The sequence below is a fragment of the Opisthocomus hoazin genome, chromosome 17 (assembly GCF_030867145.1).
Source record: "Opisthocomus hoazin isolate bOpiHoa1 chromosome 17, bOpiHoa1.hap1, whole genome shotgun sequence".
Classification (NCBI taxonomy): domain Eukaryota; kingdom Metazoa; phylum Chordata; class Aves; order Opisthocomiformes; family Opisthocomidae; genus Opisthocomus; species Opisthocomus hoazin.
In genome coordinates, this window is record NC_134430.1 from 21,601,395 (window position 1) to 21,620,824 (window position 19,430).

The window sequence follows — 19,430 nt, forward strand, 5'->3', positions numbered from 1 at the left end:
CCAGAAAGAGCTAGCCTGGAAAGCTGTTGCTCAGCCTCATCTGCCCATGGCACTGCTCGCACAGAGGCACAGAGACTAGGGCTGCTTGCTTGTCTTGCCACCTCAAAGTTCAAACGTAGATTTGGGAGTCCGTGCAGGGGGCTTCCGGCAGCCCTGCTCCGAAAATGCGAACGTCTGCAGATAGCTCACAGCCAGAAAGAGCTAGCCTGGAAAGCTGTTGCTCAGCCTCATCTGCCCATGGCACTGCTCGCACAGAGGCACAGAGACTGGGGCTGCTTGCTTGTCTTGCCACCTCAAACTTCAAACGTCTCCTGGGAATGGGGGTTGTCCACGCCAGGCGCCTCCGGCAGCCCTTCTACAAAAATGCGAACGTCTGCAGATAGCCCGCAGACAGAAAGAGCTAGCCTGGAAAGCTGTTGCTCAGCCTCATCTGCCCATGGCACTGCCAACACAGAGGCACAGAGACTGGGGCTGCTTTCTTGTCTTGCCACCTCAGACTTCAAACGTATCTTTTTGGGGTCCATGCAAGGAATCTAAGGCAGCCCTGCTCTGAAAATGCGAACGTCTGCAGATAGCTCGCAACAAGAAGGAGATAGCCTGGAAAGCTGTTGCTCAGCCTCATCTGCCCATGGCACTGCTCACACAGAGGCACAGAGACAGGGGCTTCTTTCTTGTCTTGCCACCTCAAAGTTCAAACGTAGATTTGGGAGTCCGTGCAGGGGGCTTCCGGCAGCCCTGCTCCGAAAATGCGAACGTCTGCAGATAGCTCTTAGCCAGAAAGAGCTAGCCTGGAAAGCTGTTGCTCAGCCTCATCTGCCCATGGCACTGCTCGCACAGAGGCACAGAGACTGGGGCTGCTTGCTTGTCTTGCCACCTCAAAGTTCAAACGTCTCCTGTGAATGGGGGTTGTCCATGCCAGGCGCCTCCGGCAGCCCTTCTACAAAAATGCGAACGTCTGCAGATAGCCCGCAGCCAGAAAGAGCTAGCCTGGAAAGCTGTTGCTCAGCCTCATCTGCCCATGGCACTGCTCGCACAGAGGCACAGAAACTGGGGCTGCTTGCTTGTCTTGCCACCTCAAACTTCAAACGTAGCATTGGGGGTCCTTGCCTGGCACCTCCGGCAGCCCTGATCTGAAAATGCGAACGTCTGAAGATAGCTCGCAACAAGAAGGAGCTAGCCTGGAAAGCTGTTGCTCAGCCTCATCTGCCCATGGCACTGCTCGCACAGAGGCACAGAGACTGGGGCTGCTTGCTTGTCTTGCCACCTCAAAGTTCAAACGTAGATTTGGGCTTCCGTGCAGGGGGCTTCCGGCAGCGCTGCTCCGAAAATGCGAACGTCTGCAGATAGCTCGCAGCCAGAAAGAGCTAGCCTGGAAAGCTGTTGCTCAGCCTCATCTGCCCATGGCACTGCTCGCACAGAGGCACAGAGACTAGGGCTGCTTGCTTGTCTTGCCACCTCAAAGTTCAAACGTAGATTTGGGAGTCCGTGCAGGGGGCTTCCGGCAGCCCTGCTCCGAAAATGCGAACGTCTGCAGATAGCTCGCAGCCAGAAAGAGCTAGCCTGGAAAGCTGTTGCTCAGCCTCATCTGCCCATGGCACTGCTCGCACAGAGGCACAGAGACTAGGGCTGCTTGCTTGTCTTGCCACCTCAAACTTCAAACGTCTCCTGGGAATGGGGGTTGTCCACGCCAGGCGCCTCCGGCAGCCCTTCTACAAAAATGCGAACGTCTGCAGATAGCCCGCAGCCAGAAATATCTAGCCTGGAAAGCTGTTGCTCAGCCTCATCTGCCCATGGCACTGCCAACACAGAGGCACAGAGACTGGGGCTGCTTTCTTGTCTTGCCACCTCAGACTTCAAACGTATCTTTTGGGGGTCCATGCAAGGAATCTAAGGCAGCCCTGCTCTGAAAATGCGAACGTCTGCAGATAGCTCGCAGCCAGAAAGAGCTAGCCTGGAAAGCGTTGCTCAGCCTCATCTGCCCATGGCACTGCTCGCACAGAGGCACAGAGACTGGGGCTGCTTGCTTGTCTTGCCACCTCAAACTTCAAACGTAGCATTGGGGGTCCTTGCCGGGCGCCTCCGGCAGCCCTGCTCTGAAAATGCGAACGTCTGAAGTTAGCTCGCAACAAGAAGGAGCTAGCCTGGAAAGCTGTTGCTCAGCCTCATCTGCCCATGGCACTGCTCACACAGAGGCACAGAGACAGGGGCTTCTTTCTTGTCTTGCCACCTCAAAGTTCAAACGTAGATTTGGGAGTCCGTGCAGGGGGCTTCCGGCAGCCCTGCTCCGAAAATGCGAACGTCTGCAGATAGCTCGCAGCCAGAAAGAGCTAGCCTGGAAAGCTGTTGCTCAGCCTCATCTGCCCATGGCACTGCTCGCACAGAGGCACATAGACTGGGGCTGCTTGCTTCTCTTGCCACCTCAAAGTTCAAACGTCTCCTGGGAATGGGGGTTGTCCATGCCAGGCGCCTCCGGCAGCCCTTCTACAAAAATGCGAACGTCTGCAGATAGCCCGCAGACAGAAAGAGCTAGCCTGGAAAGCTGTTGCTCAGCCTCATCTGCCCATGGCACTGCTCGCACAGAGGCACAGAAACTGCGGTGCTTGCTTGTCTTGCTAACTCAAAATTCAAACGTATCATTCGGGGTCCTTGCCGGGCACCTCCGGCAGCCCTGCTCTGAAAATGCGAACGTCTGAAGATAGCTCGCAACAAGAAGTAGCTAGCCTGGTAAGCTGTTGCTCAGCCTCATCTGCCCATGGCACTGCTCGCACAGAGGCACAGAGACAGGGGCTTCTTGCTTGTCTTGCCACCTCAAAATTAAAACGTAGATTTGGGCTTCCGTGCAGGGGACTTACAGCAGCGCTGCTCTGAAAATGCTAAAGTCTTCAGATATCTCGGAGGGAGTAACAGCTAGCCTGGAAAGCTGTTGCTCAGCCTCATTCCCATGACACTGCTCGCACAGAGGCACAGAGACAGGGGCTTCTTGCTTGTCTTGCCACCTCAAAATTCAAACGTAGATTTGGGCTTCCGTGCAAGGGACCTACAGCAGCACTGCTCTGGAGATGCGAATGTCTGCGGATAGCCCGCAGCCAGAAAGAGCTAGCCTGGAAAGCTGTCGCTCAGCCTCATCTGCCCATGGCATTGATCACACAGAGGCACAGAGACTGGGGCTGCTTGCTTGTCTTGCCACCTCAAAGTTCAAATGTAGATTTGGGAGTCCGTGCAGCGGGCTTCCGGCAGCGCTGCTCAGAAAATGCGAATGTCTGCAGATAGCTCTTAGCCAGAAAGCGCTAGCCTGGAAAGCTGTTACTCAGCCTCATCTGCCCATGGCACTGCTCGCACAGAGGCACAGAGACTGGGGCTGCTTGCTTGTCTTGCCACCTCAAAGTTCAAACGTAGATTTGGGAGTCCGTGCAGGGGGCTTCCGGCAGCGCTGCTCAGAAAATGCGAACGTCTGCAGATAGCTCGCAGCCAGAAAGAGCTAGCCTGGAAAGCTGTTGCTCAGCCTCATCTGCCCATGGCACTGCTCGCACAGAGGCACAGAGACTGGCGCTGCTTGCTTGTCTTGCCACATCAAGCTTCAAACGTCTCCTGGGAATGGGGGTTGTCCATGCCAGGTGCCTCCGGCAGCCCTTCTACAAAAATGCGAACGTCTGCAGATAGCTCGCAGCCAGGAATATCTAGCCTGGAAAGCTGTTGCTCAGCCTCATCTGCCCATTGCACTGCTAACACAGAGGCACAGAGACTGGGGCTGCTTGCTTGTCTTGCCACCTCAGACTTCAAACATATCTTTTGGGGGTCCATGCAAGGAATCTAAGGCAGCCCTGCTCTGAAAATGCGAACGTCTGCAGATAGCTCTTAGCCAGAAAGAGCTAGCCTGGAAAGCGTTGCTCAGCCTCATCTGCCCATGGCACTGCTCGCACAGAGGCACAGAGACAGGGGCTTCTTTCTTGTCTTGCCACCTCAAAGTTCAAACGTAGATTTGGGAGTCCGTGCAGGGGGCTTCCGGCAGCCCTGCTCCGAAAATGCGAACGTCTGCAGATAGCTCGCAGCCAGAAAGAGCTAGCCTGGAAAGCTGTTGCTCAGCCTCATCTGCCCATGGCACTGCTCGCACAGAGGCACATAGACTGGGGCTGCTTGCTTGTCTTGCCACCTCAAAGTTCAAACGTCTCCTGGGAATGGGGGTTGTCCATGCCAGGCGCCTCCGGCAGCCCTTCTACAAAAATGCGAACGTCTGCAGATAGCCCGCAGACAGAAAGAGCTAGCCTGGAAAGCTGTTGCTCAGCCTCATCTGCCCATGGCACTGCTCGCACAGAGGCACAGAGACAGGGGCTTCTTGCTTGTCTTGCCACCTCAAAATTCAAACGTAGATTTGGGCTTCCGTGCAGGGGACCTACAGCAGCACTGCTCTGGAGATGCGAATGTCTGCGGATAGCCCGCAGCCAGAAAGAGCTAGCCTGGAAAGCTGTCGCTCAGCCTCATCTGCCCATGGCATTGATCACACAGAGGCACAGAGACTGGGGCTGCTTGCTTGTCTTGCCACCTCAAAGTTCAAACGTAGATTTGGGAGTCCGTGCAGGGGGCTTCCGGCAGCGCTGCTCCGAAAATGCGAACGTCTGCAGATAGCTCGCAGCCAGAAAGAGGTAGCCTGGAAAGCTGTTACTCAGCCTCATCTGCCCATGGCACTGCTCGCACAGAGGCACAGAGACTGGGGCTGCTTGCTTGTCTTGCCACCTCAAAGTTCAAACGTAGATTTGGGAGTCCGTGTAGGGGGCTTCCGGCAGCCCTGCTTCGAAAATGCGAACGTCTGCAGATAGCTCGCAGCCAGAAAGAGCTAGCCTGGAAAGCTGTTGCTCAGCCTCATCTGTCTATGACACTGCTCGCACAGAGGCACAGAGACTGGGGCTGCTTGCTTGTCTTGCCACCTCAAAGTTCAAACGTAGATTTGGGAGTCCGTGCAGTGGGCTTCCGGCAGCCCTGCTCCGAAAATGCGAACGTCTGCAGATAGTTCGCAGCCAGAAAGAGATAGCCTGGAAAGCTGTTGCTCAGCCTCATCTGCCCATGGCACTGCTCGCACAGAGGCACAGAGACTGGGGCTGCTTGCTTGTCTTGCCACCTCAAAGTTCAAACGTCTCCTGGGAATGGGGGTTGTCCATGCCAGGCGCCTCCGGCAGCCCTTCTACAAAAATGCGAACGTCTGCAAATAGCTCGCAGCCAGAAATATCTAGCCTGGAAAGCTGTTGCTCAACCTCATCTGCCCATGGCACTGCTAACACAGAGGCACAGAGACTGGGGCTGCTTTCTTGTCTTGCCACCTCAGACTTCAAACGTATCTTTTGGGGGTCCATGCAAGGAATCTAAGGCAGCCCTGCTCTGAAAATGCGAACGTCTGCAGATAGCTCGCAGCCAGAAAGAGCTAGCCTGGAAAGCGTTGCTCAGCCTCATCTGCCCATGGCACTGCTCGCACAGAGGCACAGAGACTGGGGCTCCTTGCTTGTCTTGCCCCCTCAAACTTCAAAAGTATCTTAGGTGGTCCGTGCCGGGCGCCTCCGGCAGCCCTGCTCTGAAAATGCGAACGTCTGCAGATAGCTCGCAACAAGAAGGAGCTAGCCTAGGAAGCTGTTGCTCAGCCTCATCTGCCCATGGCACTGCTCGCACAGAGGCACAGAGACAGGGGCTTCTTGCTTGTCTTACCACCTCAAAGTTCAAACGTAGATTTGGGCTTCCGTGCAGGGGACCTACAGCAGCACTGCTCTGGAGATGCGAACGTCTGCGGATAGCCCGCAGCCAGAAGGAGCTAGCCTGGAAAGCTGTCGCTCAGCCTCATCTGCCCATGGCATTGATCACACAGAGGCACAGAGACTGGGGCTGCTTGCTTGTCTTGCCACCTCAAAGTTCAAACGTAGATTTGGGAGTCCGTGCAGGGGGCTTCCGGCAGCGCTGCTCCGAAAATGCGAACGTCTGCAGATAGCTCGCAGCCAGAAAGAGCTAGCCTGGAAAGCTGTTGCTCAGCCTCATCTGCCCATGGCACTGCTCGCACAGAGGCACAGAGACTGGGGCTGCTTGCTTGTCTTGCCACCTCAAAGTTCAAACGTAGATTTGGGAGTCCGTGTAGGGGGCTTCCGGCAGCCCTGCTCCGAAAATGCGAACGTCTGCAGATAGCTCGCAGCCAGAAAGAGCTAGCCTGGAAAGCTGTTGCTCAGCCTCATCTGCCCATGGCACTGCTCGCACAGAGGCACAGAGACTGGGGCTGCTTGCTTGTCTTGCCACCTCAAAGTTCAAACGTCTCCTGGGAATGGGGGTTGTCCATGCCAGGCGCCTCCGGCAGCCCTTCTACAAAAATGCGAACGTCTGCAGATAGCTCGCAGCCAGAAATATCTAGCCTGGAAAGCTGTTGCTCAGCCTCATCTGCCCATGGCACTGCCAACACTGAGGAACAGAGACTGGGGCTGCTTTCTTGTCTTGCCACCTCAGACTTCAAACATATCTTTTGGGGGTCCATGCAAGGAATCTAAGGCAGCCCTGCTCTGAAAATGCGAACGTCTGCAGATAGCTCGCAGCCAGAAAGAGCTAGCCTGGAAAGCGTTGCTCAGCCTCATCTGCCCATGGCACTGCTCGCACAGAGGCACAGAGACTGGGGCTCCTTGCTTGTCTTGCCCCCTCAAACTTCAAAAGTATCTTAGGTGGTCCGTGCCGGGCGCCTCCGGCAGCCCTGCTCTGAAAATGCGAACGTCTGCAGATAGCTCGCAACAAGAAGGAGCTAGCCTGGAAAGCTGTTGCTCAGCCTCATCTGCCCATGGCACTGCTCGCACAGAGGCACAGAGACAGGGGCTTCTTGCTTGTCTTGCCACCTCAAAATTCAAACGTAGATTTGGGCTTCCGTGCAGGGGACCTACAGCAGCACTGCTCTGGAGATGCGAACGTCTGCGGATAGCCCGCAGCCAGAAAGAGCTAGCCTGGAAAGCTGTCGCTCAGCCTCATCTGCCCATGGCATTGATCACACAGAGGCACAGAGACTGGGGCTGCTTGCTTGTCTTGCCACCTTAAAGTTCAAACGTAGATTTGTGAGTCCGTGCAGGGGGCTTCCGGCAGCGCTGCTCCGAAAATGCAAACGTCTGCAGATAGCTCGCAGCCAGAAAGAGCTAGCCTGGAAAGCTGTTGCTCAGCCTCATCTGCCCATGGCACTGCTCGCACAGAGGCACAGAGACTGGGGCTGCTTGCTTGTCTTGCCACCTCAAAGTTCAAACGTAGATTTGGGAGTCCGTGCAGGGGGCTTCCGGCAGCCCTGCTTCGAAAATGCGAACGTCTGCAGATAGCTCGCAGCCAGAAAAAGCTAGCCTGGAAAGCTGTTGCTCAGCCTCATCTGCCCATGGCACTGCTCGCACAGAGGCACAGAGACTGGGGCTGCTTGCTTGTCTTGCCACCTCAAAGTTCAAACGTAGATTTGGGAGTCCGTACAGGGGGCTTCCGGCAGCCCTGCTCCGAAAATGCGAACGTCTGCAGATAGCTCGCAGCCAGAAAGAGCTAGCCTGGAAAGCTGTTGCTCAGCCTCATCTGCCCATGGCACTGCTCGCACAGAGGCACAGAGACTGGGGCTGCTTGCTTGTCTTGCCACCTCAAAGTTCAAACGTCTCCTGGGAATGGGGGTTGTCCATGCCAGGCGCCTCCGGCAGCCCTTCTACAATAATGCGAACGTCTGCAGATAGCTCGCAGCCAGAAATATCTAGCCTGGAAAGCTGTTGCTCAGCCTCATCTGCCCATGGCACTGCCAACACTGAGGAACAGAGACTGGGGCTGCTTTCTTGTCTTGCCACCTCAGACTTCAAACGTATCTTTTGGGGGTCCATGCAAGGAATCTAAGGCAGCCCTGCTCTGAAAATGCGAACGTCTGCAGATAGCTCGCAGCCAGAAAGAGCTAGCCTGGAAAGCGTTGCTCAGCCTCATCTGCCCATGGCACTGCTCGCACAGAGGCACAGAGACTGGGGCTGCTTGCTTGTCTTGCCACCTCGAACTTCAAACGTAGCATTGGGGGTCCTTGCCGGGCGCCTCCGGCAGCCCTGCTCTGAAAATGCGAACGTCTGAAGTTAGCTCGCAACAAGAAGAAGGTAGCCTGGAAAGCTGTTGCTCAGCCTCATTCTGCCCATGGCACTGCTCGCACAGAGGCACAGAGACAGGGGCTTCTTGCTTGTCTTGCCACTTCAAAATTCAAACGTAGATTTGGGCTTCCGTGCAGGGGACCTACAGCAGCACTGCTCTGGAGATGCGAACGTCTGCGGATAGCCCGCAGCCAGAAAGAGCTAGCCTAGAATGCTGTCGCTCAGCCTCGTCTGCCCATGGCATTGATCACACAGAGGCACAGAGACTGGGGCTGCTTGCTTGTCTTGCCACCTCAAAGTTCAAACGTAGATTTGGGAGTCCGTGCAGGGGGCTTCCGGCAGCCCTGCTCCGAAAATGCGAACGTCTGCAGATAGCTCTTAGCCAGAAAGAGCTAGCCTGGAAAGCTGTTGCTCAGCCTCATCTGCCCATGGCACTGCTCGCACAGAGGCACAGAGACTGGGGCTGCTTGCTTGTCTTGCCACCTCAAAGTTCAAACTTCTCCTGGGAATGGAGTTTGTCCATGCCAGGCGCCGCCGACAGCCCTTCTACAAAAATGCGAACGTCTGAAGATAGCTCGCAGCCAGAAAGAGCTAGCCTGGAAAGCTGTTGCTCAGCCTCATCTGCCCATGGCACTGCTCGCACAGAGGCACAGAGACTGGGGCTCCTTGCTTGTCTTGCCCCCTCAAACTTCAAATGTATCTTAGGTGGTCCGTGCCGGAAGCCTCCGGCACCCCTGCTGTGAAAATGCGAACGTCTGCAGATAGCTCGCAGCCAGAAAGAGCTAGCCTGGAAAGCTGTTGCTCAGCCTCATCTGCCCATGGCACTGCTCGCACAGAGGCACAGAGACTGGGGCTCCTTGCTTGTCTTGCCCCCTCAAACTTCAAAAGTATCTTAGGTGGTCCGTGCCGGGCGCCTCCGGCAGCCCTGCTGTGAAAATGCGAACGTCTGCAGATAGCTCGCAACAAGAAGGAGCTAGCCTGGAAAGCTGTTGCTCAGCCTCATCTGCCCATGGCACTGCTCGCACAGAGGCACAGAGACTGGGGCTGCTTGCTTGTCTTGCCACCTCAAAGTTCAAACGTAGATTTGGGAGTCCGTGTAGGGGGCTTCCGGCAGCCCTGCTCTGAAAATGCGAACGTCTGCAGATAGCTCGCAGCCAGAAAGAGCTAGCCTGGAAAGCGGTTGCTCAGCCTCATCTGCCCATGGCACTGCTCGCACAGAGGCACAGAGACAGGGGCTTCTTGCTTGTCTTGCCACCTCAAAATTCAAACGTAGATTTGGGCTTCCGTGCAGGGGACCTACAGCAGCACTGCTCTGGAGATGCGAACGTCTGCGGATAGCTCGCAGCCAGAAAGAGCTAGCCTGGAAAGCTGTTGCTCAGCCTCATCTGCCCATGGCACTGCTCGCACAGAGGCACAGAGACTGGGGCTGCTTGCTTGTCTTGCCACCTCAAAGTTCAAACGTCTCCTGGGAATGGGGGTTGTCCATGCCAGGCGACTCCGGCAGCCCTTCTACAAAAATGCGAACGTCTGCAGATAGCTCGCAGCCAGAAATATCTAGCCTGGAAAGCTGTTGCTCAGCCTCATCTGCCCATGGCACTACTAACACAGAGGCACAGAGACTGGGGCTGCTTTCTTGTCTTGCCACCTCAGACTTCAAACGTATCTTTTGGGGGTCCATGCAAGGAATCTAAGGCAGCCCTGCTCTGAAAATGCGAACGTCTGCAGATAGCTCGCAGCCAGAAAGAGCTAGCCTGGAAAGCGTTGCTCAGCCTCATCTGCCCATGGCACTGCTCGCACAGAGGCACAGAGACTGGGGCTGCTTGCTTGTCTTTCCCCCTCAAACTTCAAAAGTATCTTACGTGGTCCGTGCCGGGCACCTCCGGCAGCCCTGCTCTGAAAATGCGAACGCCTGCAGATAGCTCGCAGGCAGAAAGATCTAGCCTGGAAAGCGTTGCTCAGTCTCATTTGCCCATGGCACTGCTCGCACAGAGGCACAGAAACTGGGGCTGCTTGCTTGTCTTGCCACCTCAAACTTCAAAAGTATCTTTTGGGGGTCCATGCAAGAGATCTAAGGCAGCCCTGCTCTGAAAATGCGAACGTCTGCAGATAGCTCGCAACAAGAAGAAGCTAGCCTGGAAAGTTGTTGCTCAGCCTCATCTGCCCATGGCACTGCTCGCACAGAGGCACACAGACAGGGGCTTCTTGCTTGTATTGCCACCTCAAAATTCAAACGTAGATTTGGGCTTCCGTGCAGGGGACCTACAGCAGCACTGCTCTGGAGATGCGAACGTCTGCGGATAGCCCGCAGCCAGAAAGAGCTAGCCTGGAAAGCTGTTGCTCAGCCTCATCTGCCCATGGCACTGCTCGCACAGAGGCACAGAGACTGGGGCTGCTTGCTTGTCTTGCCACCTCAAAGTTCAAACGTAGATTTGGGAGTACGTGCAGGGGGCTTCCGGCAGCCCTGCTCCGAAAATGCGAACGTCTGCAGATAGCCCGCAGACAGAAAGAGCTAGCCTGGAAAGCTGTTGCTCAGCCTCCTCTGCCCATGGCACTGCTCGCACAGAGGCACAGAGACTGGGGCTGCTTGCTTGTCTTGCCACCTCAAAGTTCAAACGTCTCCTGGGAATGGGGGTTGTCCATGCCAGGCGCCTCCGGCAGCCCTTCTACAAAAATGCGAACGTCGGCAGATAGCTCGCAGCCAGAAATATCTAGCCTGGAAAGCTGTTGCTCAGCCTCATCTGCCCATGGCACTGCTCGCACAGAGGCACAGAGACTGGGGCTCCTTGCTTCTCTTTCCCCCTCAAACTTCAAAAGTATCTTACGTGGTCTGTGCCGGGCGCCTCCGGCAGCCCTGCTCTGAAAATGCGAACGTCTGCAGATAGCTCGCAGCCAGAAAGAGCTAGCCTGGAAAGCTGTTGCTGAGCCTCATCTGCCCATGGCACTGCTCGCACAGAGGCACAGAGACTGGGGCTGCTTGCTTGTCTTGCCACCTCAAAATTCAAACGTAGATTTGGGGGTCCTTGCCGGGCGCCTCGGGCAGCCCTGCTCTGAAAATGCGAACGTCTGCAGAAACCTCGCAACAAGAAGGAGCTAGCCTGGAAAGCTGTTGCTCAGCCTCATCTGCCCATGGCACTGCTCGCACAGAGGCACAGAGACAGGGGCTTCTTGCTTGTCTTGCCACCTCAAAGTTCAAACGTAGATTTGGGAGTCCGTGCAGGGGGCTTCCGGCAGCCTTGCTCCGAAAATGCGAACGTCTGCAGATAGCTCTTAGCCAGAAAGAGCTAGCCTGGAAAGCTGTTGCTCAGCCTCATCTTGCCCATGGAACTGCTCGCACAGAGGCACAGAGACTGGGGCTGCTTGCTTGTCTTGCCACCTCAAACTTCAAAAGTATCTTTTGGGGGTCCGTGCAAGGGATCTAAGGCAGCCCTGCTGTGAAAATGCGAACGTCTGCAGATAGCTCGCAGCCAGAAAGAGCTAGCCTGGAAAGCTGTTGCTCAGCCTCATCTGCCCATGGCACTGCTCGCACAGATTCACAGAAACTGGGGTGCTTGCTTGTCTTGCCACCTCAAAATTCAAACGTAGCTTAAGTGGTCCGTGCAGGGGTCCTCGGGCAGTCCTGCTCTGAAAATGCGAATGTCTTCAGATAGCTGGCAGACAGAAAGTGGTAGCCTGGAAAGCTCTTCCTCAGCCTCATCTGCCCATGGCACTGCTCGCACAGAGGCACATAGACTGCGGCTGCTTGCTTGTCTTGCCACCTCAAACTTCAAACGTAGCATTGGGGGTCCTTGCCGGGCACCTCCGGCAGCCCTGCTCTGAAAATGCGAACGTCTGCAGATAGCTCGCAACAAGAAGGAGCTAGCCTGGAAAGCTGTTGCTCAGCCTCATCTGCCCATGGCACTGCTCGCACAGAGGCACAGAGACAGGGGCTTCTTGCTTGTCTTGCTACCTCAAAATTCAAACGTATATTTGGGCTTCCGTGCAGGGGACCTACAGCAGCACTGCTCTGGAGATGCGAACGTCTGCGGATACCCCGCAGCCAGAAAGAGCTAGCCTGGAAAGGTGTTGCTCAGCCTCATCTGCCCATGGCACTGCTCGCACAGAGGCACAGAGACTGGGGCTGCTTGCTTGTCTTGCCACGTCAAACTTCAAACGTAGCATTGGGGGTCCTTGCCGGGCACCTCCGGCAGCCCTGCTCTGAAAATGCGAACGTCTGCAGATAGCTCTTAGCCAGAAAGAGCTAGCCTGGAAAGCTGTTGCTCAGCCTCATCTGCCCATGGCACTGCTCGCACAGAGGCACAGAGACAGGGGCTTCTTGCTTGTCTTGCCACCTCAAAATTCAAACGTATCTTTTGGGCGTCCATGCAAGGGATCTAAGGCAGCCCTGCTCTGAAAATGCGAACGTCTGCAGATAGCTCGCAGCCAGAAAGAGCTAGCCTGGAAAGCGTTGCTCAGCCTCATCTGCCCATGGCACTGCTCGCACAGAGGCACAGAGACTGGGGCTCCTTGCTTGTCTTGCCCCCTCAAACTTCAAAAGTATCTTAGGTGTTCCATGCTTGGCGCCTGCGGCAGCCCTGCTCTGAAAATGCGAACGTCTGCAGATAGCTCGCAGCCAGAAAGAGCTAGCCTGGAAAGTTGTTGCTCAGCCTCATCTGCCCATGGCACTGCTCGCACAGAGGCACAGAAACTGGGGCTGCTTGCTTGTCTTGCCACCTCAAACTTGAAACGTAGATTTGGGCGTCCGTGCAGAGGGCCGCCAGCAGCGGTGCTCTGAAAATGCAAACGTCTGCAGATAGCTCGCAGCCAGAAAGAGCTAGCCTGGAAAGCGTTGCTCAGCCTCATCTGCCCATGGCACTGCTCGCATAGAGGCACAGAGATTGGCGCTCCTTGCTTGTCTTGCCCCTCAAACTTCAAAAGTATCTTAGGTGGTCCGTGCCGGGCGCCTCCTGCAGCCCTGCTCTGAAAATGCGAACGTCTGCAGATAGCTCGCAGCCAGAAAGAGCTAGCCTGGAAAGCTGTTGCTCAGCCTCATCTGCCCATGGCACTGCTCGCACAGAGGCACAGAGACAGGGGCTTCTTGCTTGTCTTGCCACATCAAAATTCAATCGTAGATTTGGGCTTCCGTGCAGGGGACCTACAGCAGCACTGCTCTGGAGATGCGAATGTCTGCAGATAGCCCGCAGCCAGAAAGAGCTAGCCTGGAAAGCTGTTGCTCAGCCTCATCTGCCCATGGCACTGCTCGCACAGAGGCACAGAGACTGGGGCTGCTTGCTTGTCTTACCACCTCAAAGTTCAAACGTAGATTTGGGAGTCCGTACAGGGGGCTTCCGGCAGCCCTGCTCCGAAAATGCGAACGTCTGCAGATAGCCCGCAGCCAGAAAGAGCTAGCTTGGAAAGCTGTCGCTCAGCCTCATCTGCCCATGGCATTGATCACACAGAGGCACAGAGACTGGGGTTGCTTGCTTGTCTTGCCACCTCAAAGTTCAAACGTCTCTTGGGAATGGGGGTTGTCCATGCCAGGCGCCTCCGGCAGCCCTTCTACAAAAATGCGAACGTCTGCAGATAGCCCGCAGCCAGAAATATCTAGCCTGGAAAGCTGTTACTCAGCCTCATCTGCCCATGGCATTGCTCGCACAGAGGCACAGAGACTGGGGCTGCTTGCTTGTCTTGCCACCTCAAACTTCAAACGTATCTTTTGGGGGTCCGTGCAATGGATCTAAGGCAGCCCTGCTCTAAAAATGTGAACGTCTGCAGATAGTTCGCAGCCAGAAATATCTAGCCTGGAAAGCGTTGCTCAGCCTCATCTGCCCATGGCACTGCTCGCACAGAGGCACAGAAATTGGGGCTGCTTGCTTCTCTTGCCACCTCAAACTTGAAACGTAGATTTGGGCGTCCGTGCAGAGGGCCGCCAGCAGCGGTGTTTTGAAAATGCGAACGTCTGCAGATAGGTCGAAGGCAGAAAGAGCTAGCCTGGAAAGCGTTGCTCAGCCTCATCTGCCCATGGCACTGCTCGCACAGAGGCACAGAGACTGGGGCTGCTTGCTTGTCTTGCCATATCAAACGTCAAAAGTATCTTAGGTGGTCCGTGCCGGGCGCCTCCGGCAGCCCTGATCTGAAAATGCGAATGTCTGAAGATAGCTCGCAACAAGAAGGAGCTAGCCTGGAAAGCTGTTGCTCAGCCTCATCTGCCCATGGCACTGCTCGCACAGAGGCACAGAGACAGGGGCTTCTTGCTTGTCTTACCACCTCAAAATTCAAACGTAGATTTGGGCTTCCGTGCAGGGGACCTACAGCAGCACTGCTCTGGAGATGCGAACGTCTGCGGATAGCCCGCAGCCAGAAAGAGCTAGCCTGGAAAGCTGTCGCTCACCCTTATCTGCCCATGGCACTGCTCGCACAGAGGCACAGAGACTGGGGCTGCTTGCTTGTCTTGCCACCTCAAAGTTCAAATGTAGATTTGGGAGCCCGTGCAGGGGGCTTCCGGCAGCCCTGCTCCGAAAATGCGAACGTCTGCAGATAGCTCTTAGCCAGAAAGAGCTAGCCTGGAAAGCTGTTGCTCAGCCTCATCTGCCCATGGCACTGCTCACACAGAGGCACAGAAATTGGGGCTGCTTGCTTGTCTTGCCACCTCAAACTTCAAACGTATCTTTTGGGGGTCCATGCAAGGGATCTAAGGCAGCCCTGCTCTGAAAATGCGAACGTCTGCAGATAGCTCGCAGCCAGAAACAGCTAGCCTGGAAAGCGTTGCTCAGCCTCATCTGCCCATGGCACTGCTCGCACAGAGGCACAGAGACTGGGGCTGCTTGCTTGTCTTGCCACGTCAAACTTCAAACGTTACATTGGGGGTCCTTGCCGGGCACCTCCGACAGCCCTGCTCTGAAAATGCGAACGTCTGCAGATAGCTCGCAGCCAGAAGAAGCTAGCCTAGAAAGCTGTTGGTCAGCCGCATCTGCCCATGGCACTGCTCGCACAGAGGCACAGAGACAGGGGCTTCTTGCTTGTCTTGCCACCTCAAAATTCAAACGTATCTTTTGGGCGTCCATGCAAGGGATCTAAGGCAGCCCTGCTCTGAAAATGCGAACGTCTGCAGATAGCTCGCAGCCAGAAAGAGCTAGCCTGGAAAGCGTTGCTCAGCCTCATCTGCCCATGGCACTGCTCGCACAGAGGCACAGAGACTGGGGCTCCTTGCTTCTCTTGCCCCCTCAAACTTCAAAAGTATCTTAGGTGTTCCATGCTTGGCGCCTGCGGCAGCCCTGCTCTGAAAATGCGAACGTCTGCAGATAGCTCGCAGCCAGAAAGAGCTAGCCTGGAAAGTTGTTGCTCAGCCTCATCTGCCCATGGCACTGCTCGCACAGAGGCACAGAATCTGGGGCTGCTTGCTTGTCTTGCCACCTCAAACTTGAAACGTAGATTTGGGCGTCCGTGCAGAGGGCCGCCAGCAGCGGTGCTCTGAAAATGCAAACGTCTGCAGATAGCTCGCAGCCAGAAAGAGCTAGCCTGGAAAGCGTTGCTCAGCCTCATCTGCCCATGGCACTGCTCGCATAGAGGCACAGAGACTGGCGCTCCTTGCTTGTCTTGCCCCTCAAACTTCAAAAGTATCTTAGGTGGTCCGTGCCGGGCGCCTCCTGCAGCCCTGCTCTGAAAATGCGAACGTCTGCAGATAGCTCGCAGCCAGAAAGAGCTAGCCTGGAAAGCTGTTGCTCAGCCTCATCTGCCCATGGCACTGCTCGCACAGAGGCACAGAGACAGGGGCTTCTTGCTTGTCTTGCCACATCAAAATTCAATCGTAGATTTGGGCTTCCGTGCAGGGGACCTACAGCAGCACTGCTCTGGAGATGCGAATGTCTGCAGATAGCCCGCATCCAGAAAGAGCTAGCCTGGAAAGCTGTTGCTCAGCCTCATCTGCCCATGGCACTGCTCGCACAGAGGCACAGAGACTGGGGCTGCTTGCTTGTCTTACCACCTCAAAGTTCAAACGTAGATTTGGGAGTCCGTACAGGGGGCTTCCGGCAGCCCTGCTCCGAAAATGCGAACGTCTGCAGATAGCCCGCAGCCAGAAAGAGCTAGCTTGGAAAGCTGTCGCTCAGCCTCATCTGCCCATGGCATTGATCACACAGAGGCACAGAGACTGGGGTTGCTTGCTTGTCTTGCCACCTCAAAGTTCAAACGTCTCTTGGGAATGGGGGTTGTCCATGCCAGGCGCCTCCGGCAGCCCTTCTACAAAAATGCGAACGTCTGCAGATAGCCCGCAGCCAGAAATATCTAGCCTGGAAAGCTGTTACTCAGCCTCATCTGCCCATGGCATTGCTCGCACAGAGGCAGAGAGATTGGGGCTGCTTGCTTGTCTTGCCACCTCAAACTTCAAACGTATCTTTTGGGGGTCCGTGCAATGGATCTAAGGCAGCCCTGCTCTAAAAATGTGAACGTCTGCAGATAGTTCGCAGCCAGAAATATCTAGCCTGGAAAGCGTTGCTCAGCCTCATCTGCCCATGGCACTGCTCGCACAGAGGCACAGAAATTGGGGCTGCTTGCTTCTCTTGCCACCTCAAACTTGAAACGTAGATTTGGGCGTCCGTGCAGAGGGCCGCCAGCAGCGGTGTTCTGAAAATGCGAACGTCTGCAGATAGGTCGCAGGCAGAAAGAGCTAGCCTGGAAAGCGTTGCTCAGCCTCATCTGCCCATGGCACTGCTCGCACAGAGGCACAGAGACTGGGGCTCCTTGCTTGTCTTGCCATATCAAACGTCAAAAGTATCTTAGGTGGTCCGTGCCGGGCGCCTCCGGCAGCCCTGATCTGAAAATGCGAACGTCTGAAGATAGCTCGCAACAAGAAGGAGCTAGCCTGGAAAGCTGTTGCTCAGCCTCATCTGCCCATGGCACTGCTCGCACAGAGGCACACAGACAGGGGCTTCTTGCTTGTCTTACCACCTCAAAATTCAAACGTAGATTTGGGCTTCCGTGCAGGGGACCTACAGCAGCACTGCTCTGGAGATGCGAACGTCTGCGGATAGCCCGCAGCCAGAAAGAGCTAGCCTGGAAAGCTGTCGCTCACCCTTATCTGCCCATGGCACTGCTCGCACAGAGGCACAGAGACTGGGGCTGCTTGCTTGTCTTGCCACGTCAAACTTCAAACGTTACATTGGGGGTCCTTGCCGGGCACCTCCGACAGCCCTGCTCTGAAAATGCGAACGTCTGCAGATAGCTCGCAGCCAGAAGAAGCTAGCCTAGAAAGCTGTTGGTCAGCCGCATCTGCCCATGGCACTGCTCGCACAGAGGCACAGAGACAGGGGCTTCTTGCTTGTCTTGCCACCTCAAAATTCAAACGTATCTTTTGGGCGTCCATGCAAGGGATCTAAGGCAGCCCTGCTCTGAAAATGCGAACGTCTGCAGATAGCTCGCAGCCAGAAAGAGCTAGCCTGGAAAGCGTTGCTCAGCCTCATCTGCCCATGGCACTGCTCGCACAGAGGCACAGAGACTGGGGCTCCTTGCTTGTCTTGCCCCCTCAAACTTCAAAAGTATCTTAGGTGTTCCATGCTTGGCGCCTGCGGCAGCCCTGCTCTGAAAATGCGAACGTCTGCAGATAGCTCGCAGCCAGAAAGAGCTAGCCTGGAAAGTTGTTGCTCAGCCTCATCTGCCCATGGCACTGCTCGCACAGAGGCACAGAAACTGGGGCTGCTTGCTTGTCTTGCCACCTCAAACTTGAAACGTAGATTTGGGCGTCCGTGCAGAGGGCCGCCAGCAGCGGTGCTCTGAAAATGCAAACGTCTGCAGATAGCTCGCAGCCAGAAAGAGCTAGCCTGGAAAGCGTTGCTCAGCCTCATCTGCCCATGGCACTGCTCGCATAGAGGCACAGAGACTGGCGCTCCTTGCTTGTCTTGCCCCTCAAACTTCAAAAGTATCTTAGGTGGTCCGTGCCGGGCGCCTCCTGCAGCCCTGCTCTGAAAATGCGAACGTCTGCAGATAGCTCGCAGCCAGAAAGAGCTAGCCTGGAAAGCTGTTGCTCAGCCTCATCTGCCCATGGCACTGCTCGCACAGAGGCACAGAGACAGGGGCTTCTTGCTTGTCTTGCCACATCAAAATTCAATCGTAGATTTGGGCTTCCGTGCAGGGGACCTACAGCAGCACTGCTCTGGAGATGCGAATGTCTGCAGATAGCCCGCATCCAGAAAGAGCTAGCCTGGAAAGCTGTTGCTCAGCCTCATCTGCCCATGGCACTGCTCGCACAGAGGCACAGAGACTGGGGCTGCTTGCTTGTCTTACCACCTCAAAGTTCAAACGTAGATTTGGGAGTCCGTACAGGGGGCTTCCGGCAGCCCTGCTCCGAAAATGCGAACGTCTGCAGATAGCCCGCAGCCAGAAAGAGCTAGCTTGGAAAGCTGTCGCTCAGCCTCATCTGCCCATGGCATTGATCACACAGAGGCACAGAGACTGGGGTTGCTTGCTTGTCTTGCCACCTCAAAGTTCAAACGTCTCTTGGGAATGGGGGTTGTCCATGCCAGGCGCCTCCGGCAGCCCTTCTACAAAAATGCGAACGTCTGCAGATAGCCCGCAGCCAGAAATATCTAGCCTGGAAAGCTGTTACTCAGCCTCATCTGCCCATGGCATTGCTCGCACAGAGGCACAGAGACTGGGGCTGCTTGCTTGTCTTGCCACCTCAAACTTCAAGCGTATCTTTTGGGGGTCCGTGCAATGGATCTAAGGCAGCCCTGCTCTAAAAATGTGAACGTCTGCAGATAGTTCGCAGCCAGAAATATCTAGCCTGGAAAGCGTTGCTCAGCCTCATCTGCCCATGGCACTGCTCGCACAGAGGCACAGAAATTGGGGCTGCTTGCTTCTCTTGCCACCTCAAACTTGAAACGTAGATTTGGGCGTCCGTGCAGAGGGCCGCCAGCAGCGGTGTTCTGAAAATGCGAACGTCTGCAGATAGGTCGCAGGCAGAAAGAGCTAGCCTGGAAAGCGTTGCTCAGCCTCATCTGCCCATGGCACTGCTCGCACAGAGGCACAGAGACTGGGGCTCCTTGCTTGTCTTGCCATATGAAACGTCAAAAGTATCTTAGGTGGTCCGTGCCGGGCGCCTCCGGCAGCCCTGATCTGAAAATGCGAACGTCTGAAGATAGCTCGCAACAAGAAGGAGCTAGCCTGGAAAGCTGTTGCTCAGCCTCATCTGCCCATGGCACTGCTCGCACAGAGGCACAGAGACAGGGGCTTCTTGCTTGTCTTACCACCTCAAAATTCAAACGTAGATTTGGGCTTCCGTGCAGGGGACCTACAGCAGCACTGCTCTGGAGATGCGAACGTCTGCGGATAGCCCGCAGCCAGAAAGAGCTAGCCTGGAAAGCTGTC